Here is a 13,752-nt window from a genome sequence, read left to right as displayed (position 1 = left end):
TGGAAAGAAGTTAAAGGAAGCAGATTTCAGCTCAGCAGGAAGTGGAACTTTCTAACATTTAGAGCTGTCCAAGCTCTAAATGGAGCAGGCTGCAATACTTATGAGTTCCTTGAAATATGAACTGTTAAAAAGATGACCATCTGGCTAAATGTACAAGAGGGGATTCTTGCCTGGGCAGGAATTGCACTAATGACCTTTAAGGTGTCTTCCAATTTTAAGGTTTCTATGGCTGTTCAACTGGGCTAACCTAGCCTCTGAATACATCTGAGTATTCTGTTAAGTAGTTGTTCGATCCTCACCTGCCCCCCCCCCCCCCCACCCCAAAAGTAGTTGTTCAATTGTCAATTGACTTACTTAAAATAACTGTAAGGTCAAGTTTACCGTATGTAAAATTCGATAAAATGGCAAGTGGGAAACCAGGTTTAAAATTGCAAATCCAGCTACCACGCCCAGCCGATTCACGACGCTTTCAACTGAAAGGAAGAGCAAGTGTGCCAGGGGTGAGAGTGAAAATCATTCAAATAATGTCCCTGGCACGTGAAAGTCTTTACATGTATTCGCTCGGGCGGATTTTTCACGGCCAACATTCCTATGCGCGGAGGCGAGTGCCTGGGTGTTGCGAGCGGTTCTCAGGAAGGCGGGACGGGACGCGCGCAGCTGCCGGGTCCGCAGCGGACAGCGGAAGGGAAGCCGCAGGCGGCCGGGCCGGGCCGGGCCGCGCCGCCGATCCCAGGGGCCCCCGCGGCGCCGCGCACGCGCGCTGGCGTGGCGGCAGCGCCGCCGCAGGACGCAGGGAAGCCGACTAGCGAGCGGCGGCGGCGGCGGCGGCGGTTCGCGGCAAGGGCGACGGCTCCGTGGCCGAGTGGCCGTCCGACGCGGACCTCGGTGCCCTCTTCCGCATGCGCCCGTCGGTGAGCGCGCGTCCCGGGCTATCCTGCGCCGAGTGCACGGCTCCGTGCTGGGCAGCCCGTCTGCTCCGGCCTGGGCCGCAGCCTGCGCCTGATGGCCGGGCGGCCGGGTGCAGCTGACCCCTGGGCCCCGCACCCTTCCCTTCAATGTCTGGCGAGGCGGTGGTGGGGGGACAGGCGGCGAGGCCCGGGAGGAGATAAGGCAACGCGCAGGGGCTCGGGCGGCCGGCCTGGGACGGACCGGAGGGAGGGACGCATGGGGGATGGGATGGGAAGGGGCCGGAGAACCGCGGGGCGGCTTGGGGTGCGGGCCAGGGCGAGCCCCAGGCAGACAGGACACTGAGCACCCGAGGCGAGAAGCGGGTGGGGTGTCTTCCGAAGGACTCTGGCGGGGATGTCGCGCACCGGGGAATCTTGACAAGCTGGACGCACGGGTCTGGGGCAGCTCATCTACAGTAAACGCTCACCCTCTACTTGTCTTCTTTCCACTTGGGGGTGGAGGTCTGGAAGTGAGGGGCTGTGGGTCGTTTGTTTGCTTCTGTTTTCCTTGAACTTCACGTTTTATTGACTGGCAAAATTGTCATGAGTGCGGGCTAGGCAAACCCCAGAAATAAACAGGAATTTATACATAAATCTGCATGAGAACAAGGAGACATGGTGTTATGTTCAATGAGAGGAATCAGTGTTTTAAAATTAGCGACAAAAATCAGTTTGAGCAGGGCTTGGAAAGAGTTTCAATCTAGGGTTCATTAGTGGAAAGAATGTGGATAGAATTCAAGGGTCCTGTAACAAGACTAGGGGTAAATTTGCATCTTTATTTTCGTTGACCACTAGCTGAAATTTATTATTTCCTTCAGTTAGGAAAGTAGACAACAAACCACAATAGTATTGGTCTCAGATTGATTTGAAACGCACAGTCTTAGATTTGTAGTTGTTACCAATAAAAATCACAGATATTGTTGTATCATGTTTACAGTTGATGTACATATCTAAGATATTCTTTACGCTTATCATTTCTTCGAATTTATGGGGTTACCAGATCTTTTAACTAATGTGATTATATATATATATATATATATATATATATATATCTTTTTTATTGTTTTATATATATATATCTTTTATATATATATCTTTTTTATATATATATATATCTTTTACATATATACCTTATATATATATATATATATATATATCTTTTTTTATTGTTTTGCTAGTGTTTCTGTATAATAGGTTTCTTTCATATTCATATATATTGTGCATTTAAAATCAATCTGAGACCATAGGTTTCACCAGACTTCCAAAGCAGTCCATAGCACAAATGGTTAAAAACTTCTAAAAAAAGTGAGAAGTTTTGGGGCATCTATGAGTGCCTGAAAATATTTGTGTCATTAGGTAAAACAGAAGACAAAGTAGACAGGATAATAGTGTAGATGAAAAAGAATTTCATAATCAAGGAAATCAAAGATTTGGATAGAATCAGAGTAGTAGATTTGTAGTTGTTGTTTATACCACAGTGGTAGTTTGGAAAGACAGACAATAGATTTTTCATTCAGGGTACTGTTAATCAGCAAAAGAATCAGAGGAAGAAAGGGAGGTGAATATTTTGTCCCTCAGATTTTTGTATTAAGGCGCTTCCCTAGTTCCAAGTAATCTAAGTCCTCCAAGCTCTTGTGTAATCCTGTGAAAGGAAATGTTACTGTTTGCTGATTTTTCTTAAAATCATGAGGGTGGTATGGCTTTTAAAGAGGAGGATATCCTAATTTTCTTTACCTTTAAGAGAAAAATAACAGAGTCTCTATCCAAATTTATCTTCCTGTTACCCTTTTTTTCATATATGATAGGAAGTAAATGTAGAGATTATGGAGTTGAAGAGTTGGTAAGTCATTTTTTTTTGAAATTCTGTTTCAGATTCTTGGAGTTCTTTGTTTTTCTATTAGTCTTCTCATTGATAAATCACTCAGCATTTTTTCCCCCAGAATATGTGTATCTTAAAATTTGTACTTTGTGAAACACCTGTCAACATTTGGTGGGATTTTCCACCTCTGAAATAATAGCAGTAATAAAAAATCACTGCAGCAATTTTTTTCTGGAAAATAATTAAGAGGGAGTATTAAAATGTAAAGAAAACTATGTTTAAAAAAATTTTTAGTTGTAGATGGATACAATACCTTTATTTTATTTATTTTTATGTGGTGCTAAGGGTCTAACCCAATGTGTCACTCATGCTAGGCATGCCTTCCATTGCTAGGCTACAACCCCAGCTCCTAAAGAAAACTATTTTATGAAATATGATTGGTATTTGTGTAGAATTGAACATTCCATTATGAGTCCCTGCCTGGGAGAGGTCATCCCTGTCAATCTGTGCCCTTACATTGCTGCCTTTATCATTCTTTGTCTGCTGCTCCTGTGTTTTCTTTCTTTTTCTTTTTCTTTCTTTTTTGTAGTTGTAGATGAACAGAATACCTTTATTTTATTTGTATGTGGTGCTGAGGATTGAACTCAGTGCCTCACACATGCTAGGCAAGCTCTCTGCCACTGAGCTACAGCCCCAGCCCTGCCTCTATGTTTTCTTTATGGCATGTGTCTATCTGGTGTTATGTTATTTGTATATTTGTTGGATATTTTAATCTTTTTCTTTCCTACTTTTATGTCAGTTCTGTGACAATAGGGACCTTGTCCTCACTGCTCTGTCATAGTAAGGGTTGGCTTATAATAGGTACTCAGTAAATATTTGTTGAATAAATGTTTTAATTCACAGGAACTAGATTTTTTTTATTATTTCTAGGAATAAAGTACGTCATTTTTTTTTTTAAAGTCTTGCAAATAGTATTATCCATATTGAATGAAACGGAAAGTTTTCATCTAATTTTTTTGGGGAAGTACTGGGGATTGAACCCAGAGGTGTATACTACTGAGCTAGATCTTCAGCCTTTTTTATTTTGAGACAGGGTCTCACTAAGTTGGTCAGGGCCTCACTAAGTTGCTGAGGCTGGCCTCAAACTTTCAATCCTGCCAAAGCCTCCCAAGCTGCTGGGATTATAGGAGCATGCTACCATGCCTGACTTCATCTTATATATTTTTTTAAAGATAGAATATTATTTCCTGAACACTGTGTAGTGCTTTTGTGGGCATTTGGTTCCATTTGGGTACTAATTATTTATTTATCGTGATACTGGGGATTGCACCTGTGGCCTTGGTCATACTAGGACCAATATTCTATCACTGCAGCCCTGGGCACTACTTATTATTTTTTTTTTTAATATTTATTTTTTAGTTGTAGTTGAACACAATACCTTTATTTTTTTTTTAAGGAAAGCAGTCATATTTCATATGGCAATTTTTTTTTTTAAAGAGAGAGAGAAAGAATTTTTTAATATTTACTTTTTAGTTTTTGGCAGACACAACATCTTTGTTTGTATGTGGTGCTGAGGATCGAACCCAGGTCGCACGCATGCCAGGCGAGCATACTATCGCTTGAGCCACATCCCCAGCCCCACAATACCTTTATTTATTTTTATGTAGTGCTGAGGATGGAACCCAGAGCGCACGTGCTAGGTGAGCACTCTACCACTGAGCCACAACCCCAGCCTTGGGCACTACTTATTCTTAGTGCTTGCTGCTATGCAGGTTTTGGTTATCCCCTAACTTTCTATGATGATGTGATAAAAGAAAAGGTCTCTGCTTTGCTCAGGTATTTTTACTGTGTGATCTTAGGTTAGTGGTTTTATTTCCTAATTACTCTCCTATTCTTCTCCCTCCCCCTTACTAGAGATTGAATTTATGGGTGCTTTATCACTTAGCTATATCCTCACTTGCCTACTAGTCTCAAAACCAGCTCTCTCAGCTTCCTGAGTAGCTACTCCACACCCTGCTAATTACATTCTATATGTTGAGGCCTACAGATTTGCCTCTGTCAAAAGAGAAAAGCAGCTCTATAAGGAATAACTAGTGTACTGGCTACAGTGGCACATGCCTGTGATCCCAGGGACTTTGGAGGCTGATGCAGGAGGATCACAAGTTCAAGGCCAATGTGGGCAGCTTAGTGAGATTCTGACTCAATAGAAAATTAAAAACAGGGCTGGGGATATAGTTCAGAGGTAGAGCACCCTGGGTTCAACCTCTAGTAACACCTGCCCCCCCCAAATTGCAAACCTATAGAAGAATAATACATAAGCACCCATTTAGCCTTCATCTAGATCTGCAAATTGCTAACATTTTGTCATTTTTGCTTTACACAGAGAATACATACACTTTTTGCTGAACCATATGAAAGTTAGGTGTGAATATGGATATTATTTGTTCTTTTTATTCCCAGATACTTTAACTTTTATTTCCCAAGAACAAGTACTCTGTATGTCTACAATTTAGTTGTTACATTAAGATTTTTAACATGGATGTAATATGATTACTCTTTCAACTTTTCCTAATACTGTCCTTAGTTTGTTGTTGTCTTTTGTTTTTGATTCAAGATCTAGTTAAAAATCTTGCATGGGGGCTGGGGATGTGGCTCAAGCAGTAGCGTGCTCGCCTGGCATGCGTGTGGCCCGGGTTCAATCCTCAGCACCACATACAAACAAAGATGTTGTATCCGCCGATAACTAAAAATAAATATTAAAATTCTCTCTCTCTCTCTCCTCTCTCTCTCTCTCTCTCTTAAAAAAAAAAAAAAAAAGATCTTGCATGGTATTGCATGGTATCAAATCTAGGATCTTTTTGTTTTTTAATTTTTTTAGTTGTCAATGGATTTCATTTTATTTATTTATTTTTTATTATTATTTTTTATTTTTTTAGTTATACATGGGCACAATATCTTTATCTTGTTTATTTATTTTTATGTGGTGCTAAAGATCGAACCCAGTGCCTCACATATGTGAGGCAAGCCCTCTGCCACTGAGCCACAACCCCAGCCCCCATTTTATTTTATTTTTTATATGCGGTGTTGAGAATCTAACCCAGTGCCTCACACTTGCTAGGCAAGCGCTCTACCACTGAGCCACAACTCTAGTCCCAAATCTAGTATATTTTTCCAGCCTTTTTGAGGTTTCTTGTGTCAGTAACATTTTATTTTTTTTTTATTTTTGTGGTGCTGAACCCAGGTCCTCATGTATGCAAAGCATTTGCTTCACCATTGAACTTCATCCCCAGCCCCAGACAGTAACATTTTTTAAAAATATTTTTTTTTTATGTGTAGGTGGACACAATACCTTTATTTATTTATTTATTATGTGGTGCAGAGGATTGAACCCAGTGCCTCATGCTTGCTAGGCAACTGTTCTACCACTGATTTACAACTCTAGCCCCCATCCCCACCCCCAGTAACATTTTTAAAGCATCCCTACCACTTGTTTTGTAGAATGCTTCTCAATTTGTCATGGTCAGATTCAGATTAAAACAAGTGATTTTAGGTCTCTTTTAGTGTAGCTCATCAGGGGAACATGATACCAGTTTTGTCATTGAGGTAAATTTGATTAAGGTAACGTTTAGATTTCTCTTGTAAAGACATATTTTTTCCTTTGTAATTAATAAATAATTTGTGGAGTGACTATCCTTTTTTTTCGGTTGTGATTTCTAGCCAGGCATGGTATTGCATATCTAGTACCATAATGACTGAGGAGACTGAGGAAGGAGGATCACAAGTTTGAGGTTACCTACAGCAACTTAGCAAGACTGTCAGGAATGTTGAGACCCTGTCTCAAAATAAAAAGGACTGGAGATGTAGCTCAGTGACAAAGTGCCCCTGGGTTCCCTAGTTCCCCCCCAAAAAAGGTTCATATAATTTCTTTTTTTTTTAATATTTATTTTTTAGTTTTTGGTGGACACAACATCTTTATTTTTTAATTTTTTTGTGGTGCTGAGGATCGAACCCAGCGTCCCGCGCATGCCAGGCATGTGTGCTACCCCTTGAGCCACATCCCCAGCCCAGGTCATATAATTAATTTCTTTCTTTCTTCTTTCTTTCTTATTGTAGTTGGACACAATACCTTTATTTTATTTATTTATTTATGTGATATGCTCTACCACTGAGCCACAACCTCAGCTCTAGGTCATGATTTGTGTGTTTTTTTAAAAATATCTTTATTTTTATGTGATGCTGAGGATGGAACCCAGTGCCTTACGTGAGAGGTGAGCGCTCTCATTCTGGGCCACAATCCCAGCCCCTTGTTTTTTTTTAAATAAATATTTTTAGTTATAGTTGGACACAATACCTTTATTTTACTAATTTATTTATATGTAGTGCTGAGGATCAAACCCAGGGCCTCCCACATGCTAGGTGAGCACTCTGCTGCTGAGCCACAACCCCAGCCCCAAGGTCATGATTTTAATAAAGGTGCTTGTCAGAAGGGTCATGAAAATGTAGAGGGCTGGGGTTGTGACTCAGTGGTAGAGAGCTTGTGAGGCACTGGGATAGATTCTCAGCACCGCATTTTAAATAAATAAAGAAAATAGAGGTTCATCTACAACAACAAAAAAAAAAAAAAGAAAGAAAGAAAAAGAAAATGTAGATTGGAGATAGTTACTATTAAATGGCAGAATGAGGAATCCAGGAATGCTGTGTGGAAAAGATGACATTTTAACTGCACCTTGAGTCATATATGGCTCTAGGGATATTAGAGAAGGGTTCCAAGTGGAGAAGCAACTTGAACAAAGACAAGGACAAAGGAATTTGTAAATTGAATGGGAAAACATCCAGGCCCTTTTCCGGGCCCTAGTGCATTAAATCTCTGAAAGAGAAAAATGGTAGGAAAGATTATAAAGGTAGTTTGAGATGAAGAAAGGCTGAAAAATCTGGGCCATCCACCTTCTCTCGCCATTATAACCAGAAGTTCACTATGAGAGCGATCATTTGCCTCAGGTCACCACCCTACCTCGAGCCCATTGTAGTGAATTGCTTCCAGGGAGCCTGAACTCAGTGTACATGCAAAGAACCAGAGAGGCTGCATGGGGAAAATGAAGAGTATGGGACTTCGGTGTCAAATCTCAGTTTGAATCCCTTTTCTGCTATATAATAGCTGAATGATCAGGCAGTAAGTTATTTGAGTTTTCTGAATCTTTTTCCTCCTCTGTGAAGAGGAGGAGATATGTACCTGCCAAGTAGGATTAAATCTACTAATGACATAGGATCATGGCTTTTACTCAGTCATTAATAGTTATCATTTGGTGCCCCACCTCTAAATCTACCTCCATTACTTTTCCACCTTGGTACCTCATCCCATACTTTAAAACAAGCTCTTTTGGTGTCTTCTTGGCTACTGTCACAGTACTTTCACTTCCCACTTCACCCGATGGGCTTTATTGAGTGTTGTGATCTGTGTTTCAGATGGGATACAGCACTTACTGTCTTACAAGGTGCTACTGTCTGATTATGACATTCTGAAAATTGAGACAGTATATACTAACTTGTTGGTGCAGCTAACAATATAAAGGTTTTTGTTGTTGTTGTTTTGTTTTTTGGTACTGGCGGGGGGGTTGAACTCAAGGGTACTCAAGGGTACTGAGTCACATCCCCAACCCTATTTTGTATTTCATTTAGAGACAGGATCTCACTTGAGTTGCTTAGTGCCCTGCAACTGAGGCTGGCTTTGAACCTGTGATTCTCCTTCCTCAGCCTCCCAAGCCACTGGGATTACAGACATGTGTCACCGTGCCTGGCCAACAATATGAAGTTTTTTACTCTTTTTTTTTTTTTTTGGTACCAGGGATTGAACCTAGGGGCACCATATCCCCAGCCCATTTTATTTTTTATTTTGAGACAGGGTCTCACTAAGTTGCTGAGACTTGCCTCAAACTTGCAGGCCTTCTGGCTTAGCCTCCTGAGTCACTGGGATTCCTGGTAGATGCCACTGCACCTGACTCTTTTCTTGTCTTTAAAGAACTTTTAAAAAATGCTTATCTGGGGCCCAGGGTTGTAGCTCACTGGTGGAGCACATATCTAGCATGTGTGAGACACTGGGTTTGAACCTCAATACCACATAAGATGAATAAAATGAAGGTATTGTACTCATCTACAACTGAAAATATTTTTTAAAATGCTTATCTCTATTTTCTGAATATGTTTCAATATGTATTATAATTTTTTTAAAGACATTTTCAGAAGGTCATTTCTTTTTTGTTCCTAAACTGAAACCTAATCTTGACACTGCAATGCACTGGTCAGAGTAAGTGGTGGATATCTATTGATACTTCTGCCTTCTCTTATTTTTATTTATTTTTTTATATATATATATATATATATATATATATATATATATATATAAAATGATGGTTGAACAAATGTTTGAAAAAGGGAAAAAACATACTTCATAGGAGTCTGTATAATTTAGTTTCAAGGTGAACCAGATACCTTAAATACTTATAACTGAAAGAAAAGCATAACTTGATTTTAGAACCGTGTATGTGCATGTGTGCTTGCGTCTTTGCTGTGTTGTGCATTCAGCGCAGGGCTTGAGCATGCTACACAAGCCTAGGCAACTGCTCTACCACTGGGCTACTTCCCAAGCCCTTGTGTGTATTTCTGTGCACATTTTTTTAGTATGCTATCTTCTTAATATAAGACTTTAAACATACTCTTTTAACTGTAAAAACAGGCATGGTATCTGCTCATTACTTAAGATGTCTGTCCAAAAGGTGCTTTCTTGGTTTTGCTCCTATATAGTGCCAGTACATCCACGCAGAGACTAGTGGAAAGCATGTTGTAAAACGTGTTCAATTTTTTTTCCTTACTAATTTGTTTTATTAATTATTTTCTGTGAGTCTTTGGAAGGGTTAAACTGTGATTTTTCTCTTGGAAAATTTAAAACACAAATTAATCAAGGGATATTAGACTTTGTTCAGGGTCAGAATCAGTATTCTTTCAAGCAGTCTTTTTTTTGTTTTGGGGGATTAAGGGGAAGGAATGGGGTCTAGCCATATTCCCTAGGCTAACCTCAAATTCCTGTGGCCCCAGCAATCCTCCTGCCTGGTTCTCCCAAATAGTTGGGACTATAACACCCACACACAATCATTTTTTTTTAATACTAGAGATTGAACCCAGGGGCACTTTAACATTGAGATATATCCCCAGACCTTTTTATTTTTAATTTTGAGACAGGGCCCCCTAATTTGCTGAGGCTAGCTTTGAACTTGAAATTTTCTTGCCTCAGCCTCCAAAACTGCTGGTATTATAGCCATGTACCTCTGTGCCTGGTAGGATTAATTCCTTTTGTAGAATTTTTTTCATCTACGCTGCCTTCTTTTGAACCAAAGAATCTAAGTTTGAATTCTTTAGTGTTTGTTTTTAACATCTAACCATTTAATGTTGTGATGGGACAAATTGAATTCTGAACAAAAGTAACTAATCAAACTCTTCTATGAGTAAGTTTCTATTTCATCATCTCAAAACGTTAATAATAATGGTAATGATAAGAGTGATAACATTTATTAAGTTCCTTCTCTTTTTCTAAGTCATTGTATAAACTGTTTGAAATTATTAATTCTCAAAATAAAAAATACAAAGAACAAATATTTATCAGTTTTATGAAATACCATTCTGGTAAATGTAAAGAAACAGACATAATGCCCTGTTTGCTTACATGCTTTAATTTTGAGTATGAACTCCTGAGTCTGAAGCAAGCTTTGCTAGTATTTCTGCTCAGCAAAAATGCAGCAGAAGCTCAGAGTTCTCTTTCTGCTCCTCCATTTGGTTGTTTTTGACGCCCACTATATTTATGGAAGAAGCTAAGTTTATCCCAGGGACTAGAGCTTCCTCAAAGCATGTGGGTGGGGAAGTGTTCCTCTCAGAAATTTCCAAAGGGTTCTGAGGATTTTATTTTATTTTTAATTTTTTTGTGATGCTGGAGATCCAGTCCAGGGCCTCTCAAATACTGGACAGGTGTTTTACCACTGAGCTGCATTGCCAGCCCCTGAGGATTTTAGATTTTTCTTAGTTATTTGGTTCATCTTGATCTCAATTTGGGCTGGGGTTGTGGCTCAGTAGTATATTGCTCGCCTAGCACGTATGAGGCCCTGGATTCAATCCTCAGCACCACATAAAAATAAATAAATAAAATAAACGTATTATGACCAACTACATCTATAAAATATAAAAATTTTAAAATTTATACATATATATACATATGTATACATACATATACATATATATATACACACACACACACACACACATATATATATATATATATATATATATATATATATATATATCTTAGTTGTCATTAGAGATTGTTGAATTGGAGAAAGTTAAATTTAGTGGTATTTAATTTCAACCTAATAAAATTAGTGGAAATTTATCTATTTATGAAAGTTCGTGATACCCTTTCTGGATTGCATGGATAGTTTGTCTTGTTTTGTTTTGGCTGGGGATGGGTTGGCGAGTACCAGGGATTGAACTTACGGGCACTTGCCCACTGAGCCACATCCCAGCCCTATTTTGTATTTTATTTAGACAGGGTCTCACTGAGTTGCTTAGTGCCTCGCTTTTGCTGAGGCTGACTTTGAACTCACTATCCTCCTGCCTCAGCCTCCTGAGTTGCTGGGATTACAGGGCATGGATAGTTTTGTATCATTTATTTCTTCTTGGAAATAAAGGGATATAATTTTAATGTCATTGCTGTTCTGCTTACTGGGTTGTAGCTTGTTATTGTTGAAGTAGGTCTTATTTTGAAATTAAGTACTGTGTCTTTTCTATTGCACTTGAAAATTTCTTTTAATATGTTTTTATTTACAGAATTTGTTCTGTTTCACTAATTGCATTAGTGATCGTCAGCAGACAACTTCTCAGTGCAAAGTTGTTATTATTATTATTGTTATTATTGATACTAAGAGTTGAACCCAGGGGCTCATTACCTCTGAGCTACATCCCAGCCCTTTTTATGTTTTATTTTGAGACAGGGTCTTGCTGAGTTACTGAGGCTGGCTTTTGACATTTGACCTCTTGTCTCAGCCTCCTGAGTAGCTGGTATAGGTGTGTACCACTGTGTCTGGGTTTTTTTTTTTTTTTTTTAATTACTAAAGTAATCAATGTTCTTTGTTTTAAAAAATGCTAATATGAAAGCTTTTCTTTTTTGTGCAGTACTGGGGATCTGCCACTGAGCTATATCTTTAAGTCCTTTTTATTTTTATTCTGAGCCACTAAATTGCTTCAAAATAAATTGCCCACACTGGCCTCAAACTTGTGATCCTCTTCTCTCAGCCTCCCAAGTTGCTGGGATTGCAGGAGTACACCACCATGCCTAGCAAATTTCTTCCCCACATTATCGGCGGTCAAAACATCTTTGTTTTGTATGTGGTGCTGAGGATCGAACCTGGGCCGCACGCATGCCAGGCGAGCGCGCTACCACTTGAGCCACATCCCCAGCCCCCTGTGAACATATCTTATATATTAGGTTGTGTTTTATCTATTTGCAGATGACGAAAGCTAGGCATAGAGAAATAGAACAACTAGCCCAGTATTGTACGGCTACTGAGTGGCAAAGCTGAGATTTGAGCCCAAGTAGTCTTTTTTTCTTTTTGAGAGAGAGAAAGAGAGAGAGAGAGAGAGAGAGAATTTTGATATTTATTTTTTAGTTTTCGGCGGACACAACATCTTTGTTTTTTGTATGTGGTGCTGAGGATTGAACCCGGGCCTCACGCATGCCAGGCGAAGCGCTACCGCTTGAGCCACATCCCCAGCCCGAGCCCAAGTAGTCTTGCCAAATAATAGAGTGCCTTTGGAATTTTACCATTCTTAGTGTTCTATAGTTTGTTTTTCCTAGCATCTTTCTTTGTAATTCTACCTCCTTAATAACGATAGTATTCTGTGGTATGATGTACTGTAACTTTATTTGATTTCATGACTTTGAAACAATCCTGTTAATCTCATTTAAAATGATTTTGAGTAAAACTATAAAAACATAAGGATTTTGAATGAATTGTCATGGTAAGGAAACATTGTTCTTTCTTCTTTTTTTTTTTTTTAAGTTGGTGATAGACCTTTATTTTATTTATTTATATGTGGTACTGAGAATCGAATCAAGTGCCTCATACATGCCAGGCAAGTGTGCTACTGCTGAGTCCCAGCCCTGGCTCCTGTTCTTTCTTTCTTTCTTTCTTTCTTTTTTTTTTTTGTGGTGCTGGGGATTGAACCCAGGGCCTGGTGCATGTGAGGCAACACTCTACCAAGTGAGCTATATCCCCAGCCCTGTTCTTTCTTTTTAAATTTTTTTTTTTTTTTTTTTGGTAGTTGGACAGTGTGCATTTATTTTATTTGTTTATTTTTTATGTGGTGCTAAGGATTGAACCCAGTGCTTCACAGTGCTAGGAAAGCGCTCTGCCACTTAGCTATATCCTAGCCCAACATTGTTGTTTCTAAGTAATGTATATTAGCTGTTCAAATATTTTGATATTGTCTTAGTGTAATAAAATCTGAGTTTAGTCCACACACGATTTGTTGTGCATGAGTTTCATTATTTTTTTTGGTTAGCAATCTTCTTTAGTTCTGGAAAATTAGTATATTAAGGTAAAATCAGTACCTGTTTTTATTTTGTTTACTTTTGGTGATCTGAAATTCTGATGTCATAACAAGAAGTCTATTGTAATGTTAATTTGAATTCTGAATACTGACTGACTTTTTGTTACTATTATCTTTAAATAATGGGCTTTTTGATTCTTTATTGTGTTTCCAGGCAGGAATATTTGGTATTAAGCACATTCTTTGTTTCTGCCATGTTTTACTCTTATTTCAAATGCACCAGATGAAGATATTAAAGTACCATGTTTCAAATTTTATTCCTCATTAATATTTCTTTTTAAAAAATATTTATTTAATTGTAGATGGACACAATATCTTTTTTTTTTTTTTAATATT

At 38.9% G+C, this 13,752-nt stretch overlaps 1 protein-coding gene across 6 annotated transcripts in view; it reads left to right on the top strand.

The window, feature by feature from the left end:
• Window positions 1-774: 774 nt before the first annotated feature.
• The window catches only part of Gapvd1 (GTPase activating protein and VPS9 domains 1), an 89,175-nt gene continuing 76,197 nt past the window's right edge, over window positions 775-13,752 (top strand). For all 6 annotated transcript variants that reach the window (XM_076845478.2, XM_076845481.2, XM_076845479.2 and 3 more), the window contains exon 1: window positions 775-911. The gene's annotated coding sequence lies outside the window, so the exon portion shown is untranslated. The remainder of the gene's footprint in view (window positions 912-13,752) is intronic.

This window comes from Callospermophilus lateralis, chromosome 2, assembly GCF_048772815.1.
Source record: "Callospermophilus lateralis isolate mCalLat2 chromosome 2, mCalLat2.hap1, whole genome shotgun sequence".
In the NCBI taxonomy this organism is placed as follows: domain Eukaryota; kingdom Metazoa; phylum Chordata; class Mammalia; order Rodentia; family Sciuridae; genus Callospermophilus; species Callospermophilus lateralis.
This window is presented reverse-complemented; position numbering and strand designations above follow the sequence as displayed.